The sequence below is a fragment of the Carcharhinus amblyrhynchos genome, chromosome 12, assembly GCF_965287045.1.
Source record: "Carcharhinus amblyrhynchos chromosome 12, sCarAmb.v2.hapA, whole genome shotgun sequence".
In the NCBI taxonomy this organism is placed as follows: domain Eukaryota; kingdom Metazoa; phylum Chordata; class Chondrichthyes; order Carcharhiniformes; family Carcharhinidae; genus Carcharhinus; species Carcharhinus amblyrhynchos.
This window is the reverse complement of record NC_137335.1, coordinates 19,612,475-19,629,023: the sequence shown is the minus strand read 5'-3', so window position 1 is coordinate 19,629,023 and position 16,549 is coordinate 19,612,475. Positions and strand designations below refer to the sequence as shown.

Genomic DNA, 16,549 nt, shown 5'->3' with positions numbered 1-16,549 from the left:
TTAAAACAGGACCTATCGCTTGAAACAAGGCAGTATTTTAGATACCCTTTAAAAAGTTCTGCTGAAATTATCCAAATCAGGCTTCCAAGCAGGTTAGGGTCTTAAACCAGCTATTTATAGCAGGTTAAAGGTTGATTATTTTATTGATGAGATTTTGAATGTCACTGCTCATAATCAGGAGGGGCTATTGCTAAGTGAGATTTCCTTTTTGAAAAAAACTACTTTTTGGTTTATCAGATATCACCTATAGCAAATTGACTGTGTTAAAACCATAGGACTGCCAAAGCAGTGGGGACTGATCTGGAAATGCAATAATTTTCAAAATGGAGCCTGCTACATAGGCTGTTAATGGGGTAGTTATGCTACCAATCCTATTTCTGAGGTAGCTAATGCACTGTTAAAGCCAGGCAAGAACAGTGAAATCAATCCTTATAATCATAAGTACAATAACAATTAATTGATTTTGCAGGTGAGAGTGGAGGGCAAAAGTAAGCTAGATGAAATTCAACGGGTGGGATTCTTTGGTCTTGTTCATCCTGCCCTCTCCACCAGGAACAACGGAAAATTTGGTGCTCGGCCAAAATTCGATTTTCTGCAGTGGCACTGAAGAATTCCAGCTGTGGACGAGGTCAGAAGCTTTTTATGGCAAATATGGTTAAGTGCAGAGTAATACACAGTGATGCGAGTGTAAGGATAGCTACACTTATGTGCATTTCTGTAAGAGGCTTTTATTAAACTGATCTCAAAATGTCTGATCACCACCTAGAGGCAGAGTGGTGATCAGAGCATCTGGAGCAATGCAACATGATAGCAGAAAGTCTTTGTTGCACTCGCCTTGAAGTACTTGTGAATTGAGGACTGCCTTGTCCATGTCACTCTTTAGCAATTGTGTTTTAGACCAATGTAATTTCACACTAGCACGAAGGCCTGACAGGATGTTGATGAAGTATCTTCCACACTTGAAACATTGGCTCTATAATCTGTCCACAGATGCTGTCAGACCTGCTAGGATTTTCCAGCATTTTCTATTTTTGAATTGGGAAAACTGCCAAGTTTGCCACACATCACTGGACATGGGATTAGAAAATTTACTGCATCCATTTTTATTTACTCAATTTATTTGCAGCTTTTATCTCTTTCTCTGCAGCCAGTAATTTTACTTACAGCCTGTGCATGTCTTTCTGAGCTGTTTCATTTGTAGCCTTTGTCTGTTTCCCTTTGTTCTTTCTTTTTCAGCAGCTTTTCACAGATTTTGAACCTTCTGGTTCTCAATGTCTTCTCTGCTCCTTCCACAGGTTTCACAAATCTATTTTTGCCACTCTCTTCTGACAACATGTTGCAAGTATAAGGTCAGCTGTACTTCTTTAGTGTGTTTTGATGGAAGGATTTTATTGCAATGATCTCAAGATATCCGTCCCCAGAGGCATACTCCTCACTGCAAACTTACATGACCATGGCAAACCAGTCAGTTATAGAAACATAGAGGCATACAGAATGGAAACAGGCCCTTCGGCCCAACTTGTCCATGCCACTCTTTTTTTAATCCCTAAAATAATCCCAATTGCCCGCATTTGACCCATATTCCTCTGTACCAATTTTACCCATGTCACTGTCTAAACGCTTTTTAAAAGACAAAATTGTACCCGGCTCTACAACTACCTCTGGCAGCTTGTTTCCTCTGTGTGAAAGAATTGCCCCTCTGGACCCTTTTGTATCACTTCTCTCTCATCTTAAACCTTTGCCCTCTATTTTAAACTCCCCTGCCTTTGGGAAAAGATATTGATAGTTAGTACATCATTGCACTTCCAAAACCCATACACACAGCCTCAGAATGGGAGAGAGACTGGGGAAAAGTTGCACAAAACAGTTGATTAAATGGTGGGATGAGACATCCGCCCAACTGGTCACATGAACATCTGATCATATTTTCCTGGAGTCGGGAAAATTGTTCTCACTCTGTATGCAGGGCACAATCTCCGTGACAATCCTGATCCTGGTCAGGTTTCTAACAGGCTGTTGGAGGGGAAATTGGGCAATCTGTTGCAGCTAAAAGTCTACAGCAGCAGAAATGGGCACAAACGTAGCATGTCAGTCAGAAAGAGAGAGGGAAAGTTGGAGCACTAGAATACTGATTAGTGATGGCAAGAGGGCCAAGACTTAAGGATTGTCAGATGATGTTAGCAGTAATAAGGATCAGAAGACACAGCCATCTGGCATCCAACGAGTTTTGCCCCAGGAATGGAGGAAGTCATACTGTACTGGGAGATGGAAAATCTGGGGTAGAGCTGTCAGAGTCAGATGGGCAATGGACAAAGGGAAAACTTGCGTGTGCAGATATAAATTTTTGTTACCTGCTAACAGTATGATGCAAAGCCTTGTTGTTACTGTTCAGTTCAGCTTTTCTGATTCACAAGTCAGAAGCAACATCCCAGAATGAATGCCATCTTGTGTTCCTCTCGGAAGTTGAAATAAGGATCTGGTGATTAGTGCAGCACTCCAACATTGCAGCTTAACTACTCAAGCACAAGTCTAGCACGGTGGCACAGTGGTTAGCCCTGCTGTCTCACAGCCAGAGGTCTGAGTTTGATTCCCAGTTTGGGTCACTGTGTGGAGTTTGCACATTCTCCCTGTGTCTGCATGGGTTTCCTCCGGGTGCTCCAGTTTCCCCCCCACAGTCCAAAGATATGCAGGTTAGGTGGATTGGTTATGATAAATTCTCCCTCAGTGTACCCGAACAGGTGCTGGATTGTGGTGACTAGGGGATTTTCATAGTAACTTCATTGCAGTGTAAATGTAAGCCTATTTGTGACTAATAAATAAACTTAAACTTAAGTCCAGATTCATCCAAGGCTAAGAACATTATTAATATAGGAGAAATCACTGTGGACCATGATGAACTATGAGAAGTGAATGGAAAGGAAACAAATGTGTCCCACTGAGATGGGGTGGAAGCAGAAAGAACTGAGTATTTAATGATCGATATTGTCCATCTTGTCCATGACACCAGTGAAAACTCCCCTGTTATTTTTTGAAATGCTGCCTTGGGATCCTTGAAGTCTGCATGAGAGTGCAAACAGGATTAAAGTTTCGTCCAAAAGACAACACTTGTGACATTGCAACTCCCTCTTAAAGAGACACAGGAATGTCAAATTGTGCTTAAATCTTTATAATGGGGCTTGGAACCACAACCTTCTGATTCTGAAGTGAGAGTGCATCCCACTGAGCTACAGCTGACAGTTAAAACAGATATTTTTAACCTTTTTCAAAAATGAAATCGTCTGTACTATTACTGCTACAATATACGAAGAGTTAAATCCATCAGTTGAAATTTAATTACAGATTATACTTAATGCAGACATTACTGTTAATTATAAATGACCAAAACCGAAAATAGCGTGCGTTTTTTTTTGGCTGCAAAGGGATTCTTCCTGTTTGTAGTTATGCACTATATATGGGAGAGAACTTTTCTGCAGTTAGTCTCGAAATTGTGTTCACTATTTTGGATCACACAGTTTCAAAATAATATTCCAATAGTCCTGATAAATTTATATGACAGTCTCAGATCATTGTGAACTATCAATCGAAGTGCAAGACGAAACTTCCAGATCAAAGCTCAAGCATAAAAAAATCTGCTGTTACCAACCAGTCTTGTGAGTTGCAGCTTAGGGATGGTTACACCATTTCGTCCAAAGAAGTAATAAATTGTGCCGAACGAAGGGAAAAACGTTTTATCCGATTAATAAGTTTTCTAGCACCACATATTTAAAATTCTTTTGACAAATGTATCCATGTAACAAACATTAGAAGAAAAGTTTGAAAATATACTCACGGGCAATTTAGTTGCTTATCATCTTCTTTAAATACTGCAGTGTGTTGCGAAGATGAATCTTCTGCCCAAGCTCTGTTAACAAAAGACTCAGTGTTGAGTAACTGTTGGATGTTTATTGGATGTTGATCATGTCAGAAATTGGTCATGAATTTAAATAAGGAAGTTAGTATCTTATGGATCACCATTCATGAGTCAGTGTGTTAGCGCCCAAAACCAGAATAGTCACTGTCAACAGAGTGCCTTTTGTATCATAACCTTAATGCTGCTGGTCCAAAAGGCTTTGTAAGCCTTTAAAGCAACTGGCAGATCCCCTGTGGCATTGCATGCATTAAACAAATTGATACACTATTTTATAGAGAAAGAAAGACTTTCATTTATAAAAAAAACCTTTCGTAACCTCAGGAAGTCAGAAAGCACTTTCCAACCAATTAAGTACTCTAGAATTATACTGTTAGTTAATGTTAGAATGTAAGATTCCTCAAATAGCAATGTGATAATGACCAGTTGAGGTATACATGACAAGACATTGGGGAAAACTCCTTTTCTTTTCTTTGAAAGGTCTTGGTTAATCAGCAAGGTCACAAAGTGGGGCACTGTAGCACCCATACCTTCAGAACCAGTTTTCTAACCAAAATGACATCCACAACATGCATGCACAGATCAACCCAAATATCTTCTAGGTGAGGATGTTAGCCCTGGAGATTAGGAGCTTGCACTGGATGCAAGGAAGGGCAGCACCTCTCATGGGTTGGATTGCTGCACTCTTTGGACTGACTCACCCTGTTTGGTCCTCACCTTCATCCAACTCTCACCAATACTCCAAATAGTTGTTAACAACAGTGGCCATAGCCCGGTAGATCGCTGCACCTAACACAATCAAATCAAAAATGGTAAGGCTTCTTTTGAAAGCAATTTCATGAGGCTGACAGAAAACATAATAAGAATCTTTAGCCAGAAACTCATCCAAGACTCAATCTTGGATCCTGATCAGTTTGCAACAGAACCTTCCAGGTGCATATCGGCCTTAGCAGTGATCACCCATCAGAACTCTATCAAACATCCCGGATGATAAACATGGTCACTGTCACCTCAAAAGGTGAACAAGATGAGGAGCTTGCACCAGAATCATGCAGACAGATTTGACTTCAGTCAACATATAATACTGATTTAATACCACCTTGTTGCTTTAGCAAATACCCTCTCTTAACTTCATGCAGCTGGGAGGATTTTCCACAAACAATATTTAAAGGGATCATCAACAACTTGCAAGTTAGTTGCTGATTACTTTTTACTTGCCTTGTTTTAATTCATGGAACTGCAGGGTGGCTTGAGGAGATGTTTACAGCTGGAGACGTCTTGAAGGAAACTGTGCCACAAATGGGGAAGGCATTTGCCTTCAAGAGTTCTGAACACACCACCTGCTTCCTGTCATGGGTGGTACGGTTGAAATATGCCTTGGGCAGAATCATAAAATCCTTACAGTGCAGAAGGAGGCCATTCGGTCCATCAAGTCAGCACCAACCACAATCCCACCCAAGCCCTATTCCCGTAGTTCCACATATTTACCCTGCTAATCCCCCTGATGCTCGGGTCAATTTAGTATGGCCAATCAACCTAATCCACACATCTTTGAACCATGAAATATGAGAGATAGAAGAGAGGCAGCAGAAGACAAACTATTCACAGAGAGGAGGAAAAGGCAGATAAGGACTCTCAGCAGAAAGCCTTATCCATCTAGGAATCTTCTGGGAGCATTTTTCTTGCCTCCACTTAAACCAGGAATATTGTGTGTACTTTACAAAGGTAGTGTGCACAGAACTCTGCCATGTTTTGAAACCAGATCTGCAAACTCAGAGCAGGGTATGCACGGTGCTGCCAGTTGCTGTGAATGTGGCTGTGGTTAAACTTCTTCACATTGGAACAGATTACATAATTAATTTCTCCCAGTTGGCCATCCATTCCTGCATTATGGCAGGAGACAGGAGTTCATTGTGCTCTCTTAGAAGAGAAAAGCAGGTGAAGCTGGAGACCCAATATCCATGGTGCAGGATGACAATGAAAGCAAGTGGCTTTGTGTGCACTGCATCTCAACACTGATCTCAATATTGCAACTGCAAAGGTTGCCATTTGCTGAATATACAGTTGGCTTATGACAATGCTCAACATATGATGCTGGTGAATACCCACTAAGCTAGAAGCAATAATGATACTTTCTGCCTGAGCCAGCCCACTGTTCCCTCAGTCATTGCACCACCATGTCAAAGCAGAGGGTAGCTGCTAGATGACAAGAGCTATCCATTTAACATTTGGCTCATGATTCACAAGGCGAGTACACATGGCCAGCCTATGTAAAATTAGAGCATTGCTGCAGGGGACACATAAGAACATAAGAAATAGGAGCAGGAGTAGGCCATCTAGCCCTTCAAGCCTGCCCCGCCATTCAATAAGATCATGGCTGATCTGTCGTGGCTCAGTTCCACATTCCCGCCCTCTCCCCATAACCCTTAATCCCCTTGCCTATCAAAAACCTATCTACCCGCGTCTTAAATATATTTAGCGAGGCAGCCTCCACCACTTCAACGGGCAGAGAATTCCAGAGATTCACCACCCTTCAGTGAAGAAGTTCCTCCTCAACTCCGTTCTAAACCACCCGCCCCCCCTTATCTTGAGGCTCTGCCCTCTAGTCCTACTGTCCTTTCTGAGCAGGAAGAGCCTCTCCACCTCTATCCTATCCATCCCATTCATCATCTTATATGTCTCAATGAGATCTCCCCTCATTCTTCTAAACTCTAACGAGTACAAGCCTAGTTTATTCAGCCTCTCCTCATAGTTCAACCCCCTCAACTCTAGTTCAACCCCCTCAACTCCTCTGCACTCCCTCCAAGGCCAAAATATCCTTACGTAAGTGCGGCGACCAAAACTGCACACAGTACTCCAGCTGCAGCCTCACCAGTGCCCTGTACAGTTGCAGCAAGACCTCCCTACTTTTATATTCAATCCCCCTTGCTATGAAGGCCAGCATCCCATTTGCCTTCCTGACCACCTGCTGCACCTGCAGGCTGGGTTTTTGCGACTCATGCACAAGGACCCTGAGGTCCCTCTGCACCGTTGCATGCTGAGCAAATTATTGGGGTGCTCAAGCAACAGCTTCAGCTGCTCTGGAGAAGCTCTCCATTACTCGCTGGCATGTTATGTCCTGATTTATAGTGGTCAACTGTATTCTCTGCAACCAAACCATCATGAGGGTACAACACTTACCACTAGGGATATGGCAGGCACCTCAGGAGGAGGAGCAGAAAAGGAAGGAAGGAGGCAACTGACATATAAATGTTCCAGTTGGGCTGTCCCAGATCACTTCATTTATATACAATGGTGATCTTGGATCCCAGCCAAATACACATGATGAGGATTGTACCTGACACACATTAAGCTTGTTGGCTGAAGTCACTTGCTTGGTGTCTCACTATGTGCAGTTCCTGCCTGTATGCTACCCTCTAAAATAAAGGCAGTGCCAGTATCTGAGTTGGTGGCTGTGGTGAGTAAGAGATCCAGTAACACTGTTTCTTCATTAAGTATGTTGAAATAGCTGTGCCCCAGAGAAAACATTGATTGAATGACAATTCAAGCTATGACCTCTGCTGTCAATTTCACATGTTTTTACACAACATTAAGCACTTTCAAGAGTTTGTGGTTTTTGTTATTGATACTTTAAAGGGTCTGGATGATTAACACTTTTTTTTAGCTGTAGCAAAATCATTTTTTTTAGGTCATGAATGAATTACCATTTTCAAAGCTTTTATGTTTACCTGTTCCACTGTCTCAACAGGGTTCATTAATTTTAGACAATGTTTTCTGGCTTAATGGGCATGGAAGTGCCATAGCTTGACATGGGGTGCATGAAGGGCCATGAGTGATGGGTGGAATAGCAGAGCTTGGCATGAGGGATTTGGAGGGTGAGGGGGTTTGAGGGGGTATGGGCTGGAGAGTCTTTGTGTTTTTATTTTAAATAGGACAACTGCACCAAGGCAGGCCTTTCAAACGGCCTGCCTCCATACCTGACAGCCTCTGCGGATGCCTCCAAAAATCTTCTTGGGTCGGCTGGCTTAACACCCGCCCCGGCCATGAAGATCCTGCTTTTGCAATCTCTTTTTCGTGGGGCAGGTGAGACAAACTGGGAATTTTTGAAACTCCTGTTACCTGCCTCAAGGATGAAAATCCAGGCCAATGTTTCTTCACTCTGCACGATGCACAGGCCAAGATTGAGCTGGAGTTCTCCATTCTCCATGGCAGGGTCAGCATGTGTTCTGGCAGGCCTACCAATCCACCAATCATTTCTATGCACATTGCCCACTTAAATCCCCATCTGAGTTCTCTGCAAAAGAATTTGTTTCTGACCTCCTCCTGGCTGCAAGCATTTGCTTGTTGCCTCATTATGTGCAGTTCCTGCCTTATGCTACCCTTTAAAAATGGGCAGTGCCAGTATCTGTGTTGGTGGCTGTGAATGTGAGATCGAGTAATACAGTTTCTTCATCATCAGTGTCCTGCTCCTCTTGGCCCCCACGCTCCCACTTGCTTGGCCAAATGGTATTTTTGGGTATCTGAAAGTAGAAAGGTACATCTGTAGCATTGTGCTGAATGGAAAGAGAAATGTAAAATGTTCATGCTGACCACATTTGTAACTTGTATATCAGAAGAGATTGTGGGCTGAGGGTGAAGTTGAATGTGAGAAGATGAGTTAGGTAGAAACATACTAGTTGGGATTCTAGGGGGGGGTGGTGGGGCGGCATGGTAATATAGCGGTTAGCACTGTTGCTTCACAGCTCCAGGGACCTGGGTTTGAATCCGGGCTCAGGTCACTGTCTGTGTGGAGTTTGCACATTCTCCCTGTGTCTATGTGAGTTTCCTCTGGGTGCTCTGGTTTCCTCCCACAGTCCAAAGATATGCGGGCTAGGTTGACTGGCCATTCTAAATTGTCCCTTAATGTCCTGGGATGCATAGATCAGAGGGAGTAGTAGGTAAATATGTAGAAATATGGGGATAGGGCCTTTGTGGGATTGTGGTTGGTGCAGACTCGATGGGCCTAATGGCCTCTTTCTGCACTGCAGGATTCTATGACTCTCTGATCTCATTTGCCCTGCCCCTGCGCAAGTGAGAATAGAAAATCCCAGCTGCATGCGAGGTTGAAGATTTCAGGCAACTGTCTCCTTCTAAGGACTCAGCCCTGTCGTTAGCACAGTTTTAGTGGTGGCCTCTCCAATGATGTTCTATGAGGCTGAGGACAGGTGGCTTTGTCTGTTCCTGCTGGTAAGCTATGCGCCACTTTATCCTGCAAGAAAAAGGAGTCAGTGAGTGTGATGCAATATGTTTGGGTAATGTAGCTGTCATGATTGAAAGCTGGAAATGTGTGCAAGATGTAAGATGTATGAGCTTGCAGCAGTGCTATGCATATGAAGGTGGTCTGAATGTGAGTTATGAGACATGCTTGATAGAGACTGTTGGTAGATGAGAGAAGGGGGTGTGGTGAGTTGAGCAGCATGAGGCTAGTGGATGAGTTGTAAGGATACGGCAATAAAAGATTCATTTACTGACAGTGACCACTTTCAGGAGGTCATTAATCTTGCAGCACTGCACCCAAATCATCAGGATGATATTGTTTTCATTGAATTTGAAGGCTATTTGTTCCATTCCCTTCTAAGTGCTGGTGGGCCTCCTGGTCTTCTGTGGGAGAGAACTTCTCTCCTCCTGTTCACCTCCTGCATCAGGACCTTGAGTTTCGCATCAGACACCTGGGAACCATTTTTTGGTCAGGTTGTGCCATCATGCCTACTTTTGTTGGTTACAATGCTCTTCAACAATTTCCAGTAGCTGTGGCAGCCACAATGCTGCTTTTAAGAGATACAGTGGCCATAACAGCTTCCTGCAAGTGGCAGGTAACCAGTTAAGGTCATATAAAGACCAATTAAAGCTATGGATCATAGAATCCCTACAGTGCAGAAGCAGGTCATTTGTGCCATCGGGTCTGCACCAGCTCTTCAACAGAGCACCTTATCCAGGCCCAATCCCTCTAACCACACATATTTAACCCATCTTAGGACACTAAGGGGCAATTTACCATGGCCAATCCACTTAACCCACACATCTTTGAAGTGTGGGTGGAATCTGGAGCATCCAGAGGAAACCCACAAGACACAAGTAGAATGTGCAAACTCCGCACAGTCACTGGAGGCCAAAATTGAACCTGGGTTCCTGGTGCTGTGAGGCAGCAGTGCTAACCCACTGTGCCACCACGCCACTCAGGACTGAGGTTGATAGATTTTTAACAATAAGAGAATTAAGAGATATGGGGAGCAAGAAGGGAAATGGAGATGATATAGAATATCAAAATAAAGCCTTGGTTAGGCTGCATTTGGAGTATTGCCTGCAGTTCGGGTCACCACACTACCAGAAGGATGTGGAAGCCTTGGAGAAAAATGCAAAGAAGGTGTATTAGGATGTTGCCTGGTCTTGAGAGTGTTGGCAATGAGAAGAGGTTGAATAAACTAGGATTGTTTTCACTGGAAAGATGGAGGGTGAGGGGAGACCTGATAGAGGTCTACAAAATTATGAGAAGTATAGACAATGTGCATAGTGAGAACCTTTTCCCAGGGTGGAAGTGTCAGTTACAAAGGGACACAGGTTCAAGGTGAGAGCGGGAAAGTTTGAAGGAGATGTATAGGGGAAGTTTTTCCACACAGAGTGGTGGGTGCTTAAAACACCCTGCCAGAGCAGGTGGTGGAAGCAAGTACATTAGCAATATTTAAGAGACATCTGGATGGGTGTATGAATAGGGAGAGAACAAAGGGATACAAACCGAGTAAGGACAGAAGGTTTTATTTTAAGTTAGTTACAGGGCATCATGATCAGCATGGGTTTAGAGGACCGAAGACCCTGTTCCTGTGATCAGAGTATGAATTTTTAGCCTGCAGGTTCAACCCTACCTCTAGTTTTAGTGGCATAGCAGCCACCTAAAGGCTGCATTACATGACAGAATGGGAACCAGCACTCCAGGAAACCTTTGTGGAGGGGAAGGACAGCTTGCTTGTCACATCTGCAGCCTCAGGCTGTCCTTCTTCCACCACAACACTGACCCAATTGTGACCATTTTTAGCTTCAAAAGTTTTAAAAGTGTTGAGGGCTCCTCCAGAAGAGTCTCCTTCTTTCCCTTATAGCAGGTTGTGACTCCTATTAGCCATCTAGCTTTGAGAGCTCACATGCCATCCACAATTGGATAGCGAGCAAGAAGGGGGATTAGTTTCAACAACCCTAATTTCTCCTTTCGCTACCTCTGTAAATAGAAAGGTATTTTTGATTTTCCCCTTTTATAAGTTTTCCCAACCTTTCAGTTTTGAGTGATCCAATCTTCTACTAATCTCACAGCAAACTTGACGTAAGGCAAGAGGGTTGATTATTTTACATACACAAAAACGCAGGGAGTGGTTTTGCAACATCTACTCCTTTTGCATTTATACAAAAAATGGTTGAGGGAAATAAAGGGTTGCAGGGCACAAACCACAATAAAATTAGAGTTACAGTTTCACGTGAGTCCAGATTCAAAAGTCCAGTCCTGTGGTGCATACATTCAGAGATTAGCAGGCTAAACTGTTGCAAAGTGATCCATCTTCCCAGGAGTGATGACTTCCTCAATGGAAGAAGACGCATAAAGAAGAATTAGTCTTCTTGGGACTGATATTGGAGTAACAATGTAGATGAGGGGGCAAGCTATTTACAAGAACAAGAGCATTTCTGCTGTTACCTGTTAGGTGGTAAAGTGGTAAGTTGGGTAAATTGCCTGGGTTAAGTGCCACATGGCAAAATTACAGGTTCCAGCAGCTCAGAGGAGGACATATGGCATACCTCCAACTACTTTTCCTGGACAAAGGATGTATTTGTTTAAGTCTAGAATCTTGAAATGTTTAACAACAGAGTCAAGGTCCACTTTGTCCTGCCAGAATTTTACCGCTTTGCCCACCCGAGGCTCGTAAGATCCCACCCAACGCCAACGGAGAATGCCGTTCTGCGAGCCTCACCTGCCCCGATTATGAAACAGACATGCCAGTAAAATTCTGGCCACTGTCTCTGTTGGCCAGTGCTCTGCCTTAGAGATGTAAACGATTTTCCTTTGGAATTTGATTTTCTGGAGTCACAGGGGCATTAGCCCCTCTTCACAGATAACAATGGTTTTCTGAAGGCTAAAAATTCCTATTATGTCAGTCAGCATGTCAGGGTAAAGCCTTTGTCCATTTTTAAAAAATAATAATTTTATAAAGTAGCCAGATTGACACAGGTATATAGTTTCCTTCTTGTCTTCTGGATGGTACAACACTCTCTGGTCACGAATTAATCAATTCAGGTGGATGACTTTTCCAGATAGTGCAGGGTTGGGACCATCCATTTAAGCCCAACACTAGGGTCATACAGTCATACAGCAATACAGCATGGAAATAGGCTATTTGGCCCAACTGGTCCATACTGACCACGGGGTCCTCCCAGCTAATCCCAATCCTGAACCAAAATATAAAATCATGTCTCTGAAATGCTTTAGGTTCAAACTTTTACAAGTTGATGGATATAAAAATTGGTGCAGAAAGAACAGTTCACTAGAAAGCAACATACTGAAAAACACTTTCTGCTTGTTTTGAAATTTTTGTTGTATATATAGGGCAGTATTTTGGAAGACAATCAGAGGTGGGAACAAAGGCGGACGAGCTTAGAATATCCTGCCACTAGTTGACATGCCGATTTCCCAGCATAATCTTGTGTCTGCGCTATTTCTAAGGAGGCTGGGTTGGGTATTAGCCAACTGCCCATCTGCAAGTGGCCAACTGAAGCCATTAAGGCCATTTTCACTGACTAGAATCACCCAATGGGCATTTGGAACACAGACAGCGAAAAGGGACCATTTCCCAGAGGCAGACTGGGGAGCGTACTCTTAAGAATCCTCTTCCATTGCACTAAAATTACCCTCTGCAAGGGCAGCTATGGCTATTGTTATTCTCAAAGATTTAAAAAGGCAGAGAGGGCCCCTCCATCTTGAGGCATCTTCTCTCTCTAAATATGCTGTAACTTTCTCAATGTGAAGGCGTTTCATTGGCCCTACAACATTGAGAGCCACCTACTATCCTTAATTGAACGGTGAGCACACCCTCTGGCCATTAAGTGGCCAATTCAAGTAAAATCAGTCTTTACATGTCACTGTGTTGGGACTGGCAAACAATCCAGACTCTAGACCAAAAATCCTGCCAATAAATTTTATTTTAAGGTAGAGAAGGGACTGTTAGTTGTACATTAATTGTAGGCAGATGATGGGCATTAACTAGGGATTCACTTGTACGCCTATAAGTACACACCATTTATTATAGTTTAATTAGTTCATTATTTTGCTCCAAAGGAGTATAAAATACACACAGACTGCAACTGCAATGATCATAGTAATCCATAACTGTGTAAATAAATGCTTATAAGTGATTGGTTCCAATTATATCCTTCATCAACTAGCTTTAGTAATAGAAGTATCAATCACAGAAAAAGGTCCATTGGCCCATCATATCTGTGCCAGTCAAAGATAAACCATCTAACTATTCTAATCCCATTTTCCAGCACTGGGCCCTCAGCCTTGTTTGCCTTGGCAAGTCCACACCTAAATACTTCTTAAATATTATGAAGGTCTCTGTCTCCATTACACTTCTAGGCATTGAGTTCCAGACTCCCACCATCCTTCAGAAGAAAAGGTTTTTCTTTATATTCCCGATAACCTCCTGGCCCTTCCCTTAAAACTATGCCCCCTAATCATTGATCCCTCCGCCAAGGGGAAAATATGCCTTCCTGTCTACTATATCTATGCCCTTCATAATTTTATACATCTCAATCATGCCCTCTCTCAATCTCCTCTGTTCCAAGGAAAACAACACAAGTCTATCCAATCTCTCTTCATTACTAAAATTCTCCAGCCTAGACAACATCATGGTTAAAATCTCCTCTGCACCTTTTCCAATGCTATCACATCCCTCCTATAATGTAGATTCCAAAACAGCACGTAATACTTTAGCTGTGGCCTAACCAACTTTTTATATAGTTCTAACATAGCTTCCCTGCTCTTAAACTCTATGCCTCAGCTAAGAAAGGCAAGTGTACCTTACGCCTTCTTAAGAACATGAGAAATAGGAGCGGGAGTAGGCCATCTAGCCCCTCGAGCCTGCCCGGCATTCAATAAGATCATGGCTGATCTGTCGTGGCTCAGTTCCACATTCCCGCCCTCTCCCCATAACCCTTAATCCCCTTGCCTATCAAAAACCTATCTACCCGCATCTTAAATATATTTAGCGAGGCAGCCTCCACCACTTCAACGGGCAGAGAATTCCAGAGATTCACCACCCTTCAGTGAAGAAGTTCCTCCTCAACTCTGTTCTAAACCGTCCCCCCTTTATCTTGAGGCTGTGTCCTCTAGTCCTACTGTCCTTTCTGAGCGGGAAGAGTCTCTCCACCTCTATCCTATCCATGCCATTCATCATCTTATATGTCTCAATGAGATCTCCCCTCATTCTTCTAAACTCTAACGAGTACAAGCCTAGTTTATTCAGCCTCTCCTCACAGTTCAACCCCCTCAACTCCGGTATCAGCCTAGTAAACCTCCTCTGCACTCCCTCCAAGGCCAAAATATCCTTGCGTAAGTGCGGCGACCAAAACTGCACACAATACTCCAGCTGCGGCCTCACCAGTGCCCTGTACAGTTGCAGCAAGACCTCCCTACTTTTATATTCAATCTCCCTCGCTATGAAGGCCAGCATCCCATTAGCCTTCCTGACCACCTGCTGCACCTGCAGGCTGGGTTTTTGCGACTCATGCACAAGGACCCCGAGGTCCCTCTGCACCGTCGCATGCTGCAGTTTTTCGCCATGTAAGTAATAGTCCTTCCTACCATTATTCCTATCAAAGTGGACAACTTCACACTTGCCAACATTAAATTCCATTTGCCAGTTCCTGGCCCATTCGCCCAGCCTATCTAGATCCTTCTGCAGACTCTTCACACCCTCTGCACAATTTGCCGTTCCACCAATCTTGGTGTCATCAGCAAATTTCGACACCATACACTCAGTTCCCTCCTCCAGATCATCTATATAAATGGTAATTAGCTGAGGCCCCAGCACCGAACCCTGGGGCACTCCACTAGTCACCAACCGCCGATCCGAATAGCACCCATTGACCCCCACTCTCTGCCTCCTATTTGACAGCCAATCCCCTATCCACGCTAACACCCTACCCCCAACTCCATGCCCCCTGACCTTCTGTAATAACCTCTTGTGAGGCACCTTATCAAACGCCTTCTGAAAATCAAGGAACACCACATCCACCGGCTCTTCTCTATCCACCGCCCTAGACACATCCTCATAGAACTCCAATAAATTTGTCAGACACAACTTCCCCTTAACGAAACTGTGCTGCGTCTGCTCTATCAAACAATTCTCCTCAAGATGCCTCGCTATTTCCTCCTTGATGACGGATTCTAACATTTTACCTACAACAGACGTTAAACTAACCGGCCTATAATTCCCTGCTGTTTGCCTGCCACCCTTCTTAAACAACGGCGTAACATTAGCCGTTTTCCAATCTTCCGGCACTTCCCCGGAATCCAGCGACGTTTGGAAGATAATCACCAATGCATCCACTATCACCTCCGCCATTTCTTTCAGAACCCTTGGATGCATTCCATCCGGTCCTGGGGACTTGTCCACAATCAGTCCCTCCAGTCTGTCGAGCACTGCCTCTCTAGTAACACTTAACCCGCTACCTGTACATGCACACCAAGGCCCTTCTGATCTTCAGTGCCTCCCAGGGCCTTCCTATTCATCATGTATTCTTGCATCACAGTTATCAATCTTTTTGACCAACCAAATAAGTTAAATCAAATTAACTAAGGGACAACTCCCAAAAGGAGGGGAGCTGCCCGAAACAAAAGATGAGGTAGAAAAGAAACTTAAAACATAATAGTGAAATATTATTAGAAGAGTCGATAATGTACCCCAGCCCGTGGTGCCCAGCAGGCACTGAAAGCATTAACAGTGCCCTTGGACACTGCATACTCCCTCTCCAGGAACACCCAACCACGAATATAGCCACGGTAGGGGGCAGACAGTTGGGTAGGATGACCCCTCGTCGCCTGCTGTCTGGACCTGTTTATGGCAAATTTTGCCACTCCCTCACTTGTCCTGGATTGAATTGCATTTGCCATTGATCAGCCCATCTGAACAGTTATTTAGCCTGTAATTTAAGGCTATCCTCTTCACTATTTATTTCCTCACCAATTTTCATATCATCTATGAACTTACTGATCAACTCTCTTGCATTCAAGTCTAACACTAGTGCACTCCCTATGTTATGAAGTGTGTGCCAGCATTGTCACATTATTAAATACATGAGCAAATCTGTCAGTGAAGCATGAGATCATCCCACGACACTAGCAATATACACACAACAGAATAATTGGACACAACCTCATACCTACAACACATTGTTAACTCCATTACTTGATCAGGATACAACAGGAGGTAATCAAAGTATTCTAGTTAATATTTTGTTGTTTTATTTGTTTCATTAAAATAAACATTTTAGGACTATCCAATTGAATGTTTTAGTGTAAGCTAAATAGAATGTGCATAATATGGATTCTTTGAAAGAAAATTGTAT

The 16,549-nt window shown here is 43.4% G+C and overlaps 1 protein-coding gene across 1 annotated transcript in view; it reads right to left on the bottom strand.

Moving 5' to 3' along the window:
* Window positions 1-3,935, bottom strand: part of arhgef33 (Rho guanine nucleotide exchange factor (GEF) 33) — a 69,509-nt gene extending 65,574 nt beyond the window's left edge. The window contains exon 1 of the mRNA XM_080200169.1: window positions 3,830-3,935. The gene's annotated coding sequence lies outside the window, so the exon portion shown is untranslated. The remainder of the gene's footprint in view (window positions 1-3,829) is intronic.
* Between the last annotated feature and the right edge of the window lie 12,614 nt (window positions 3,936-16,549).